Source organism: Manis pentadactyla, chromosome 9 (genome assembly GCF_030020395.1).
Source record: "Manis pentadactyla isolate mManPen7 chromosome 9, mManPen7.hap1, whole genome shotgun sequence".
NCBI classification, from domain to species: Eukaryota; Metazoa; Chordata; class Mammalia; order Pholidota; family Manidae; genus Manis; species Manis pentadactyla.
Window position 1 is genome coordinate 50,202,573 of NC_080027.1, and position 12,649 is coordinate 50,215,221.

Sequence of the window (12,649 nt, forward strand, 5' to 3'; positions counted from 1 at the left end):
TTCTTTTTCCCCACCCTTATCCCTCCCTTCTCACCCACCGTCCCCAGTCCCTTTCCCTTTGGTAATTCAGTCCATTCTTGGGTTGTGATTCTGCTGCTACTTTCTTCATTCAGTTTTCCTTTGTTCTTATACTCCACATTTGAGTGAAATCATTTGGTACTTGTCCTTCTCCGCCTGGCTTATTTCACTGAGCATAATACCCTCTACCTCCAACCATGTTGTTGCAAATGGTAGGATCTGTTTTTTTCTTATGGCTGAGTAATATTCCATTGTGTATATGTACCACTTCTTCTTTATCCATTCATCTACTGATGGACATTTAGGTTGCTTCCATACCTTGGCTACTGTAAACAGTGCAGCGACAAACATAGGGATGCATCTGTCTTTTTCAAACTGGAGTGCTGCATTCTTAGGGTAAATTCCTAGAAGTGGAATTCCTGGGTCAAATGGTATTTCTATTTTGAGCATTCTGAGGAACCTCCATACTGCTTTCCACAATGGTTGAACTAGATTACATTCCCACCAGCAGTGTAGGAGGGTTCCCCTTTCTCCACAACCTTGCCAACATTTGCTGTTGTTTGTCTTTTCAATGATGGCGATCCTTACTGGTGTGAGGTGATATCTCATTGTGGTTTGAATTTGCATTTCTCTGATGATAAGCGATGTAGAGCATCTTTTCATGTGCCTGTTGGCCATCTGGATTTCTTCTTTAGAGAACTGTCTATTCAGCTCCTCGGCCCATTTTTTAATTGGATTATTTGCTTTTTGTTTGTTGAGGTGTGTGAGCTCTTTATATATTTTGGATGTCAATCCTTTATCGGATCTGTCATTTATGAATATGTTCTCCCATACTGTACGACACCTTTTTGTTCTATTGATGGTGTACTTTGCTGTACAGAAGCTTTTTAGCTTGATATAGTCCCACTTGTTCATTTTTGCCTTTGTTTCCCTTGCCCGGGGAGATATGTTCATGAAGAAGTGACTCATGTTTATGTCCATGAGATTTTTGCCTATGTTTTTTTCTAAGAGTTTTATGGTTTCATGACTTACATTCAGGTCTTTGATCCATTTGGAGTTTACCTTTGTGTATGGGGTTAGACAGTGATCCAGTTTCATTCTCTTACATGTAGCTGTCCAGTTTTGCCAGCACCATCTGTTGAAGAGACTGCCATTTCCCCATTGTATGTCCATGGCTCCTTTATCATATATTAATTGGCCATATAATATCTGGAGTCTCTATTCTGTTCCACTGGTCTGTGGCTCTGTTCTTGTGCCAGTACCAAATTGTCTTGATTACTGTGGCTTTGTAGTAGAGCTTGAAGTTGGGGAGTGAGAGTCCTCCTGCTTTATTCTTCCTTCTAAGGATTGCTTTGGCTATTTGGGGTCTTTGACGGTTTCATATGAATTTCTGGACTATTTGTTCCAGTTCATTGAAGAATGCTGTTGGTAATTTGATAGGGATTGCATTGAATCTGTATATTGCTTTGGGCAGGATGGCCATTTTGACGATATTAATTCTTCCTAGCCAGGAGCATAGGATGAGTTTCCATTTGCTGGTGCCCTCTTTAATTTCTCTAAAGAGTGTCTTGTAGTTTTCAGGGTATAGGTCTTTCACTTCCTTGGTTAGGTTTATTCCTAGGTATTTTATTCTTTTTGATGCTATTGTGAATGGAATTGTTTTCCTGGCTTCTCTTTCTATTAGTTCATTGTTAGTGTACAGGAAAGCTACAGATTTCTGTGTGTTAATTTTGTATCTTGCAACTTTGCTGAATTCTGATATTAGTTCTAGTAGTTTTGCAGTGGAGTCTTTAGGGTTTTTTATGTACAATATAATGTCATTTGCATATATTGACAGTTTGACTTCTTCTTAACCAATCTGGATTCCTTGTATTTCTTTCTTTTGTCTGATTGCCATGGCTAGGACCTCCAGTACCATGTTGAATAACAGTGGTGAGAGTGGGTATCCCTGTCTTGTTCCCGATCTCAGAGGAAAAGGTTTCAGCCTCTCACTGTTCAATATAATGTTGGCTGTGGTTTTATCATAGATGGCCTTTATTATGTTGAGGTACTTGCCCTCTATTCCCATTTTGCTCAGAGTTTTTATCATGAATGGATGTTGAACTTTATCAAAAGCTTTTTCAGCATCTATGGAGATGATCATGTGGTTTTTCTCTTTCTTTTTGTTTATGTGGTGGATGATGTTGATAGACTTTCGAATTTTGTACCATCCTTGCATCCCTGGGATGAATCCCACTTGGTCATGGTGTATCATCCTCTTGATGTATTTTTAAATTCGGTTTGCTAATATTTTGTTGAGTATTTTTGCATCTACGTTCATCAGGGATATTGGTCTGTAGTTTTCTTTTTTGGTGGTGTCTTTGCCTGGTTTTGGTATTAGGGTGACGTTGGCTTCATAGAATGAGTTTGGGAGTATTCCCTCCTCTTTTATTTTTTGGAAAACTTTAAGGAGAATGGGTGTTATGTCTTCTCTGTATGTCTGATAAAATTCCGAGGTAAATCCATCTGCCCCGGGGGTTTTGTTCTTGGGTAGTTTTTTGATTACCGCTTCAATTTCGTTGCTGGTAATTGGTCTGTTTAGATTCTCTGTTTCTTTCTGGGTCAGTCTTGGAAGGTTGTATTTTTCTAAGAAGTTATCCATTTCTCCTAGGTTTTCCAGCTTTTTAGCATATAGGTTTTCATAGTATTCTCTAATAATTCTTTGTATTTCTGTGGGGTCCGTCGTGATTTTTCCTTTTTTGTTTCTAATTCTGTTGATGTGTGTTGACTCTCTTTTTCTCTTAATAAGTCTGGCTAGAGGCTTATCTATTTTGTTTATTTTCTTGAAGAACCAGCTCTTGGTTTCATTGATTTTTGCTATTGTTTTATTCTTCTCAATTTTATTTATTTCTTCTCTGATATTTATTATGTCCCTCCATCTGCTGACCTTAGGCCTCATTTGTTCTTCTTTTTCCAATTTCAATAATTGTGACATTAGACTATTCATTTGGGATTGTTCTTTCTTCTTTAAATATGCCTGGATTGCTATATATTTTCCTCTTAAGACTGCTTTTGCTGTGTCCCACGGAAGTTGGGGCTTTGTGTTGTTGTTGTCATTTGTTTCCATATATTGCTGGATCTCCATTTTAATTTGGTCATTGATCCATTGATTACTTAGGAGCATGCTGTTAAGCCTCCATGTGTTTGTGAGCCTTTTCGCTTTCTTTGTACAATTTATTTCTAGTTTTATACCTTTGTGGTCTGAAAAGTTGGCTGGTAGGATTTCAATCTTTTGGAATTTACTGAGGTTCTTTTTGTGGCCTAGCATGTGGTCTATTCTGAAGAATGTTCCATGTGCACTTGAGAAGAATGTGTATCCTGTTGCTTTTGGATGCAGAGTTCTATAGATGTCTATTAGGTTCATCTGTTCTAGTGTGTTGTTCAGTGCCTCTGTGTCCTTACTTATTTTCTGTCTGGTGGATCTGTCCTTTGGCGTGAGTGGTGTGTTAAAGTCTCCCAAAATGAATGCATTGCATTCTATTTCCTCCTTTAATTCTGTTAGTATTTGTTTCACATATATTGGTGCTCCTATATTGGGTGCATTTATGTTTATAATGGTTATATCCTCTTGTTGGACTGAGCCCTTTATCATTATGTAATGTCCTTCTTTATCTCTTGTTACTTTCTTTATTTTGAAGTCTATTTTATCTGATACTAGTAGTGCAACACCTGCTTTTTCTCTCTGTTGTTTGCATGAAATACCTTTCTCCATCCCTTGACTTTTAATCTGTGCATGTTTGGGGTTTGAGGTGAGTCTCTTGTAAGCAGCATATAGATGGGTCTTGCTTTTTTATCCATTCTATTACTCTGTGTCTTTTGATTGGTGCATTCAGTCCATTTACATTTAGGGTGATTATTGAAAGATATGTACTTACTGCCATTGCAGGCTTTAGATTTGTGGTTACCAAAGGTTCAATGTTAGCTTGTTTACTACCTTACTGTCTGACCTCCCTCGCTTATTGAGCTGTTATAAACACAATCTGATGATTATTTCTGTCCCTTCTTTTTCCTCTTCCTCCATTCTTCATATATTGGGTGTTTTGTTCTGTGCTCTTTTTAGGAGTGCTCCCATCTAGAGCTGTCCCTCTAAGAGACCCTGTAGAGGTCGTTTGTGGGAGGCAAATTCCCTCAACTTTTGCTTGTCTGGGAATTGTTTCATCCCTCCTTCATATTTAAATGATAATCGTGCTGGATACACTATCCTTGGTTCAAGGCCCTTCTGTTTCATTTTATTAAATATATCATGCCATTCTCTTCTGGCCTGTAAGGTTTCTGTTGAGAAGTCTGATGATAGCCTGATGGGTTTTCCTTTGTAGGTGACCTTTTAACTCTCTCTGGCTGCCTTTAGTACTCTGTCCTTGTCCTTGATCTTTGCCATTTTAATTATTATGTGTCTTGGTGTTGTCCTCTTTGGATCCCGTCTCTCGGGAGTTCTATTTGCCTCTGTAGTCTGAGTAACTATTTCCTCCCCCACTTTGGGGAAGTTCTTACCAATTATTTCTTTTTTTTTTTTTATTGAAGGGTAGTTGACAACAGTATTACATTACATTAGTTTCAGGTGTACAACACAGTGATTCAACATTTATATACATGATAATTTTAGGTACCAGCTATCACCATACCAAATTGTTACAATATTTTCACTATATTCCTTATGCTATACATTACATCCCGGTTACTTATTTATTTTACAATTAGAAGTGTGTTTATATATATATATATTTTTGTGTGTGTGTGTGTGTGAGGGCATCTCTCATATTTATTGATCAAATAGTTGTTAAAAACAATAAATTTCTGTATAGGGGGGTCAATACTCAATGCACAATCATTAATCCACCCCAAGCCTAATTTTCGTCAGTCTCCAATCTTCTAATGCATAACGAACAAATTCTTACATGGAGTACAAATTCTTACATAGTGAATAAGTTACATGGTGAACAGTGCAAGGGCAGTCATCACAGAAGCTTTCGGTTTTGTTCATGCATTATGAACTATAAACAGTCAGTTCAAATAAGAATATTCATTTGATTTTTAAACTTGATTTATATGTGGATACCACATTTCTCTATTATTATTATTTTCAATAAAATGCTGAAGTGGTAGGTAGATATGAGATAAAGGTAGAAAACAGAGTTTAGTGTTGTAAGAGAGCAAATGTAGATGATCAGGTGTGTGCCTGTAGACTATGTGTTAATCCGAGCTAGACGAGGGCAATAAACATCCATGTATGCAGAAGATTTCTCTCAGAACATGAGGGGGGAGGTTCTAAGCCTCACCTCTGCTGCTCCCCATTTTCTCACCAGATGGGCCCCTGCGACTGTGCCTGTCTTAGGTTGTTCCTCCCTTGAGGAATCTTACCCGTCTCTGGCTAACCAGTCATCTTCCGGGGCCATACAGGGAAATGTTAAGTTGGTAAGTGAGAGAGAAGCCTTATTGTTTGAAAAGGTTAGCTTTTTACTTCTTTGCATATTTATGCCCTGTGGCTTCTATGCCCAGCATTTGTCTTGAGGTGTCTTTACCACTTGGAAGAATTATGATACTCGGTAAATTCGACATGTGGCACGAGTTCTATTTAAAGGTTGTGATTAGGTAGTAAGAAGAAAAGCTATAGAAGTAGCAGGCAGAAGAAAACCTGGGAAGATTGATTATTTCTTTGACATATCTTCTTGTAGAGTAACTTCAGCATGGATAGGTTTTAAACTACTAATTAAATTGTGCACACACATTAACATAATAGGAATATAGTTACCTAACCAAAGCATACCTGTAATTACCAGCCATCTCCAGTGAAACCAAGAAAACCAGTTAGGCACCTTAGGCATTTGTGAAAACTTATCTATGATATGGTGGATATTGTCCAACTGAACTTAAACAGACTGAGAGAATTCAGATAAATTAGAACAACCCATTCCTGGGGACTGTTCATATCCCATATGTTCTTTTAACAATAAATAGTCTGTGGTTGTAAGATTTTGGAGTGCTACAATTTGCACTTCTCCTTATTCTTGGTTGAGTTCCAACAGTATAGATCCAGTCCAATTTGTTGTTTTACTGTATGCGCAGGCCAGCTTAGATATCTCCTTCATCATTCCCATGGCAAGTCCAGGAACTGGTGGGATGAGTGCATCTACACCTGTGGCAGTGCGTGGATCTTTGCTTGGGTTTTTTTTTTTTTGCTGATCATCTTCTGTCATGAGTCTTCCCGGGAGTGCTGATGTTGGAAGTTCTTTTTCATATCGTATCTTAGTTCATTTTCGGGGTAGCCAAATTAGGCTTTGATCCTCTGTATAAACACAAAGAAACCCTTTGCCTACACTTTTATATGCCCTTTATATCATTGTGTAGAACTCATTGGAGGTCACCACATAGGAACAGCTTTTGTTTTTCTTTTTTTTTTTTAATCATTAATCTACACTAACATGACGAATACTTTGTTTACTAGGCTCTCCCCTATACCAGGTCCCCCCTATATACACCTTTACAATCACTGTCCATCAGCGTAGCAAACTGTTGTAGAATCACTACTTGTCTTCTCTGTGTTGTACAGCCCTCCCCTTTCTCCCACCCCGCTATGGATGCTAATCTTAATACCCCTCTTTTTCTGCCCCCCCTTATCCCTCCCTACCCACCCATCCTCCGCAGTCCCTTTCCCTTTGGTACCTGTTAGTCCATTCTTGAGTTCTGTGATTCTGTTGCTGTTTTGTTCCTTCAGTTTTTCCTTTGTTCTTATATTCCACAGATGAGTGAAATCATTTGGTATTTCTCTTTCTCTGCTTGGCTTGTTTCACTGAGCATAATACCCTCCAGCTCCATCCATGTTGCTGCAAATGGTTGGATTTGCCCTTTTCTAATGGCTGAGTAGTATTCCATTGTGTATATGTACCACATCTTCTTTATCCATTCATCTATCGATGGACATTTAGGTTGCTTCCAATTCTTGGCTATTGTAAATAGTGCTGCGATAATCATAGGGGTACATTGGTATTTCTCATACTTGATTGCTGCATTCTTAGGGTAGATTCTTAGGAGTGCAATTCCTGGGTCAAATGGTAAGTCTGTTTTGAGCATTTTGATGTACCTCCATACTGCTTTCCACAATGGTTGAACAAGTTTACATTCCCACCAGCAGTGTAGGAGGGTTCCCCTTTCTCCACAGCCTCGCCAACATTTGTTGTTGTTTGTCTTTTGGATGGCAGCCATCCTTACTGGTGTGAGGTGATACCTCATTGTAGTTTTAATTTGCATTTCTCTGATAATTAGCGATGTGGAGCATCTTTTCATGTGTCTGTTGGCCATCTGTATTTCTTTTTTGGAGAACTGTCTGTTCAGTTCCTCTGCCCATTTTTTAATTGGGTTATTTGTTTTTTGTTTGTTGAGGCGTGTGAGCTCTTTATATATTCTGGATGTCAAGCCTTTATCGGATGTGTCATTTTCAAATATATTCTCCCATAGTGTAGGGATCCTTTTTGTTCTATTGATGGTGTCTTTTGCTGTACAGAAGCTTTTCAGCTTAATATAGTCCCACTTACTCATTTTTGCTGTTGTTTTCCTTGCCCGGGGAGATATGTTCAAGAAGAGGTCACTCATGTTTATGTCTAAGAGGTTTTTGCCTATGTTTTCTTCCAAGAGTTTAATGTTTTCGTGACTTACATTCAGGTCTTTGATCCATTTGGAGTTTACTTTTGTATATGGGGTTAGACAATGGATCTAGTTTCATTCTCCTACATGTAGCTGTCCAGTTTTGCCAGCACCATCTGTTGAAGAGACTGTCATTTTGCCATTGTATGTCCATGGCTCCTTTATCAAACATTAATTGACCATATATGTCTGGCTTAATGTCTGGATTGTCTAGTCTGTTACATTGGTCTGTGGCTCTGTTCTTGTGCCAGTACCAAATTGTCTTGATTACTATGGCTTTATAATAGAGCTTGAAGTTGGGGAGTGAGATCCCCCCTACTTTATTCTTCTTTCTCAGGATTGCTTTGGCTATTCGGGGTCTTTGGTGGTTCCATATGAATTTTTGAATTATTTGTTCCAGTTCATTGAAGAATGTTGCTGGTAGTTTCATAGGGATTGCATCAAATCTGTATATTGCTTTGGGCAGGATGGCCATTTTGACGATATTAATTCTTCCTAGCCATGAGCATGGGATGCATTTCCATCTGTTAGTGTCCCCTTTAATTTCTTTTAAGAGTGACTTGTATTTTTCAGAATATAAGTCTTTCACTTCTTTGGTTAGCTTTATTCCTAGGTATTTTATTTTTTTTGATGCAATTGTGAATGGAGTTGTTTTCCTGATTTCTCTTTCTGTTGGTTCATTGTTGGTATATAGGAAAGCCACAGATTTCTGTGTGTTGATTTTGTATCCTGCAACTTTGCTGTATTCCTATATCAGTTCTAGTAGTTCTGGGGTGGAGTCTTTAGGGTTTTTTACGTACAGTATCATGTCATCTGCAAATAGTGACAGTTTAACTTCTTCTTTGCCAATCTGGATTCCTTGTATTTTTTTGTTTCGTCTGATTGCCGTGGCTAGGACCTCCAGTACTATGTTAAATAACAGTGGAGAGAGTGGGCATCCCTGTCTAATTCCCGATCTCAGCGGAAATGCTTTCAGCTTCTCGCTGTTCAATATAATGTTGGCTGTGGGTTTTTCATAGATGGCCTTTATTATGTTGAGGTACTTGCCCTCTATTCCCATTTTGCTGAGAGTTTTTATCATGAATGGATGTTGAACTTTGTCAAATGCTTTTTCAGCATCTATGGAGATGATCGTGTGGTTTTTGTCTTTCTTTTTGTTGATGTGGTGGATGATATTGATGGACTTTCGAATGTTGTACCATCCTTGCATCCCTGGGATGAATCCCACTTGGTCATGGTGTACGATGGTTTTGATGTATTTTTGAATTCAGTTTGCTAAAATTTTGTTGAGTATTTTTGCGTCTACGTTCATAAGGGATATTGGTCTGTAGTTTTCTTTTTTGGTGCTGTCTTTTCCTGGTTTTGGTATTAGGGTGATGTTAGCTTCATAGAATGAGTTTGGGAGTATCCCCTCCTCCTCTATTTTTTGGAAAACTTTAAGGAGAATGGGTATTATGTCTTCCCTGTATGTCTGATAAAATTCCGAGGTAAATCCAGCTGGCCCGGGGGTTTTGTTCTTTGGTAGTTTTTTGATTACCGCTTCAATTTCGTTGCTGGTAATTGGTCTGTTTAAATTTTCTGTTTCTTTTTGGGTCAGTCTTGGAAAGTTGTATTTTTCTAGGAAGTTCTCCATTTCTCCTAGGTTTCCCAGCTTGTTAGCATATAGGTTTTCATAGTAGTCTCTAATAATTCTTTGTATTTCTGCGGGGTCCGTCGTGATTTTTCCTTTTTTGTTTCTGATACTGTTGATTTGTGTTGACTCTCTTTTCCTCTTAATAAGTCTGGCTAGAGACTTATCTATTTTGTTTATTTTCTCGAAGAACCAGCTCTTGGTTTCATTGATTTTTGCTATTGTTTTATTCTTCTCAATTTTATTTATTTCTTCTCTGATCTTTATTATGTCCCTCCTTCTGCTGACCTTAGGCCTCATTTGATCTTCTTTTTCCAATTTCGATAATTGTGACATTAGACCGTTCATTTGGGATTGCTCTTCCTTTTTTAAATATGGTTGGATTGCTATATACTTTCCTCTTAAGACTGCTTTTGCTGTGTCCCACAGAAGTTGGGGCTTAGTGTTGTTGTTGTCATTTGTTTCCATATATTGCTGGATCTCCATTTTGATTTGGTCATTGATCCATTGATTATTTAGGAGCGTTTTGTTTAGCCTCCATGTGTTTGTGAGACTTTTTGCTTTCTTTGAACAGTTTATTTCTAGTTTAATGCCTTTGTGGTCTGAAAAGTTGGTTGGTAGGATTTCAATCTTTTGGAATTTACTGAGGCTCTTTTTGTGTCCTAGTATGTGGTCTATTCTGGAGAATGTTCCATGTGCACTTGAGAAGAATGTGTATCCTGTTGCTTTTGGATGTAGAGTTCTGTAGATGTCTATTAGGTCCATCTGTTCTAGTGTGTTGTTCAGTGCCTCATTGTCCTTACTTATTTTCTGTCTGGTGGATCTGTCCTTTGGAGTGAGTGGTGTGTTGAAGTCTCCTAGAATGAATGCATTGCATTCTATTTCCTCCTTTAGTTCTGTTAATATTTGTTTCAGGTATGTTGGTGCTCCTGTATTGGGTGCATATATATTTATTATGGTTATATCCTCTTGATGGACTGAGCCCTTTATCATTATGTAATGTCCTTCTTTGTCTTTTGTTACTTTCTTTATTTTGAAGTCTGTTTTGTCTGATACCAGAATTGCAACACCTGCTTTCTTCTCTCTGTTGTTTGCTTGAAATATCTTTTTCCATCCCTTGACTTTAAGTCTGTGAGCGTCTTTGGGTTTGAGGTGAGTCTCTTGTAAGCAGCATATAGATGGATCTTGCTTTTTTATCCATTCTATTACTCTATGTCTTTTGATTGGTGCATTCAGTCCATTTACATTTAGGGTGATTATTGAAAGGTATGAATTTATTGCCATTGCAGGCTTTAAATTTGTGGTTATCAAAGGTTTAGGGTTAGCTTCTTTACTATCTTACTGTCTAACTTAACTCGCTTGTTGAGCTATTATAAACACAGTCTGATGATTCTTTATTTCTCTCCCTTCTTATTCCTCCTCCTCCCTTCTTCATATGTTGGGTGTTTTGTTGTGTGCTCTTTTTAGGAGTGCTCCCATCTAGAGCAGTCCCTGTAGGATGCCCTGTAGAGGTGGTTTGTGGGAGGCAAATTCCCTCAACTTTTGCTTGTCTGGGAATTGTTTAATCCCTCCTTCATATTTAAATGATATTCGTGCTGGATACAGTAGTCTTGGTTCGAGGCCCTTCTGTTTCATTGCATTAAGTATATCATGCCATTCTCTTCTGGCCTGTAAGGTTTCTGTTGAGAAGTCTGATGATAGCCTGATGGGTTTTCCTTTGTAGGTGACCTTTTTTTTCTCTCTCTGGCTGCCTTTAGTACTCTGTCCTTGTCCTTGATCTTTGCCATTTTAATTATTATGTGTCTTGGTGTTGCCCTCCTTGGATCTCTTGTCATGGCAGTTCTCTGTACCTCTGTGGTCTGAGAAGCCATTTCTTCCCCTCGTTTGGGGAAGTTTTTAGCAATTATTTCTTCAAAGACATTTTCTATTCCCTTTTCTCTCTCTACTTCTTCTGGCATACCTATAATTCTTATATTGTTCCTTTTCGTTTGGTCACTCAGCTCTCTTAAAATTCTTTCATTCCTGGAGATCCTTTTACCTCTCTCTGCATCAGCTTCTCTGCGTTCCTGTTCTCTGTTTTCTCGTCCATTAATGGTCTCTTGCATCTCGTCCATTCTGTTTTGAAGTCCTTCCAGAGCTTGTTTTATTTCTGAATTCTCCTTCCTTAGTTCTTGCATGTTTCTGTGCAAGTCCATCAGCATGGTTATGACTTTTGTTTTGAATTCTTTTTCAGGAAGACTGGTTAAATCTATCTCCCCAGATTCCTTCTCAGGGGAAGATGTAGCAGATGCTGAAGCTGTCTGGGTTAGTCTTGTCTGGATCATATTTTTTTGCCTTTTCATGTTGACAGGTGCTATTGACTGTCAGCTGGGAGGGCCAAAATTTTCACTTGCTACTGGCCTTTCTTTACTGGGACAACTGCGACCCCTAGTGGCTTGTGTTGGGTAATTGCGTGTAGAGTGGGTATTTGTGTCTTGCCTGGCCGGAAGGGAGAAATTTCCCTTTCTGTGGGCGGAATTTGTCTCAGGCTGCTTCTCTGCTTTCGCAGCGCCCGGTGGGGTAATGGATGGGGGGGCTGCTTGACTGTTTACCTCCGTGAGGGGTCTCAGAGCTGTTGCCCAGGGGGTTAGTGTGCCCGGTTTTCCCTGTAATTTCCAGCTGCTGTACTGTGACCTGGGTTGTTTCCGTCAAGCTGTTAAGTCCCTGTCCCTTTAAGACTTTCACAAAGCCCCCGCTTTTCTTTGTCACAGGGGCATCAGCTTCGGCACCCGCTCAGAGGTCTTACTCCCTGTTCCCCCAGTATCGAGGGCCGTCTGCCCACGTACTGTGTCTGCGCTCTGGCCCGGATGGCTGGGGCTGGGTGTTCAGCAGTCCTGGGCTCTGTCTCCCTCCCGCTCTGCCTATTCTTCTCCCGCCGGGAGCTGGGGGGAGGGGCGCTAGGGTCCCGCCGGGCCGGGGCTTGTATCTTACCCCTTTCACCAGTCGCTGGGTTCTTGCTGGTGTAGCTGCAGTCTGGCCACTGTCCTACGTCTTCTGGTCTCTCTTTTAGGGCTAGTTGTGTTTGTTGTATTTTCAAAAGTATATATGTTTTTGGGAGGAGATTCCCACTGTCCTACTCACGCCGCCATGTTGGCTCCCCAGCCAGCAATTATTTCTTCAAAGACACTTTCTATCCCTTTTTCTCTCTCTTCTTCCTCTGGTACCCCTATAATGCGGATATTGTTCCTTTTGGATTGGTCACACAGTTCTCTTAACATTGTTTCATTCCTGGAGATCCTTTTATCTCTCTCTGCATCAGCTTCTATGCGTTCCTGTTCTCTGGTT

The 12,649-nt window shown here is 39.4% G+C and overlaps 1 protein-coding gene across 3 annotated transcripts in view; it reads right to left on the reverse strand.

The window, feature by feature from the left end:
* The window catches only part of SBF2 (SET binding factor 2), a 558,284-nt gene that overhangs the window by 372,786 nt on the left and 172,849 nt on the right, over nucleotides 1-12,649 (reverse strand). The window lies entirely within an intron of this gene.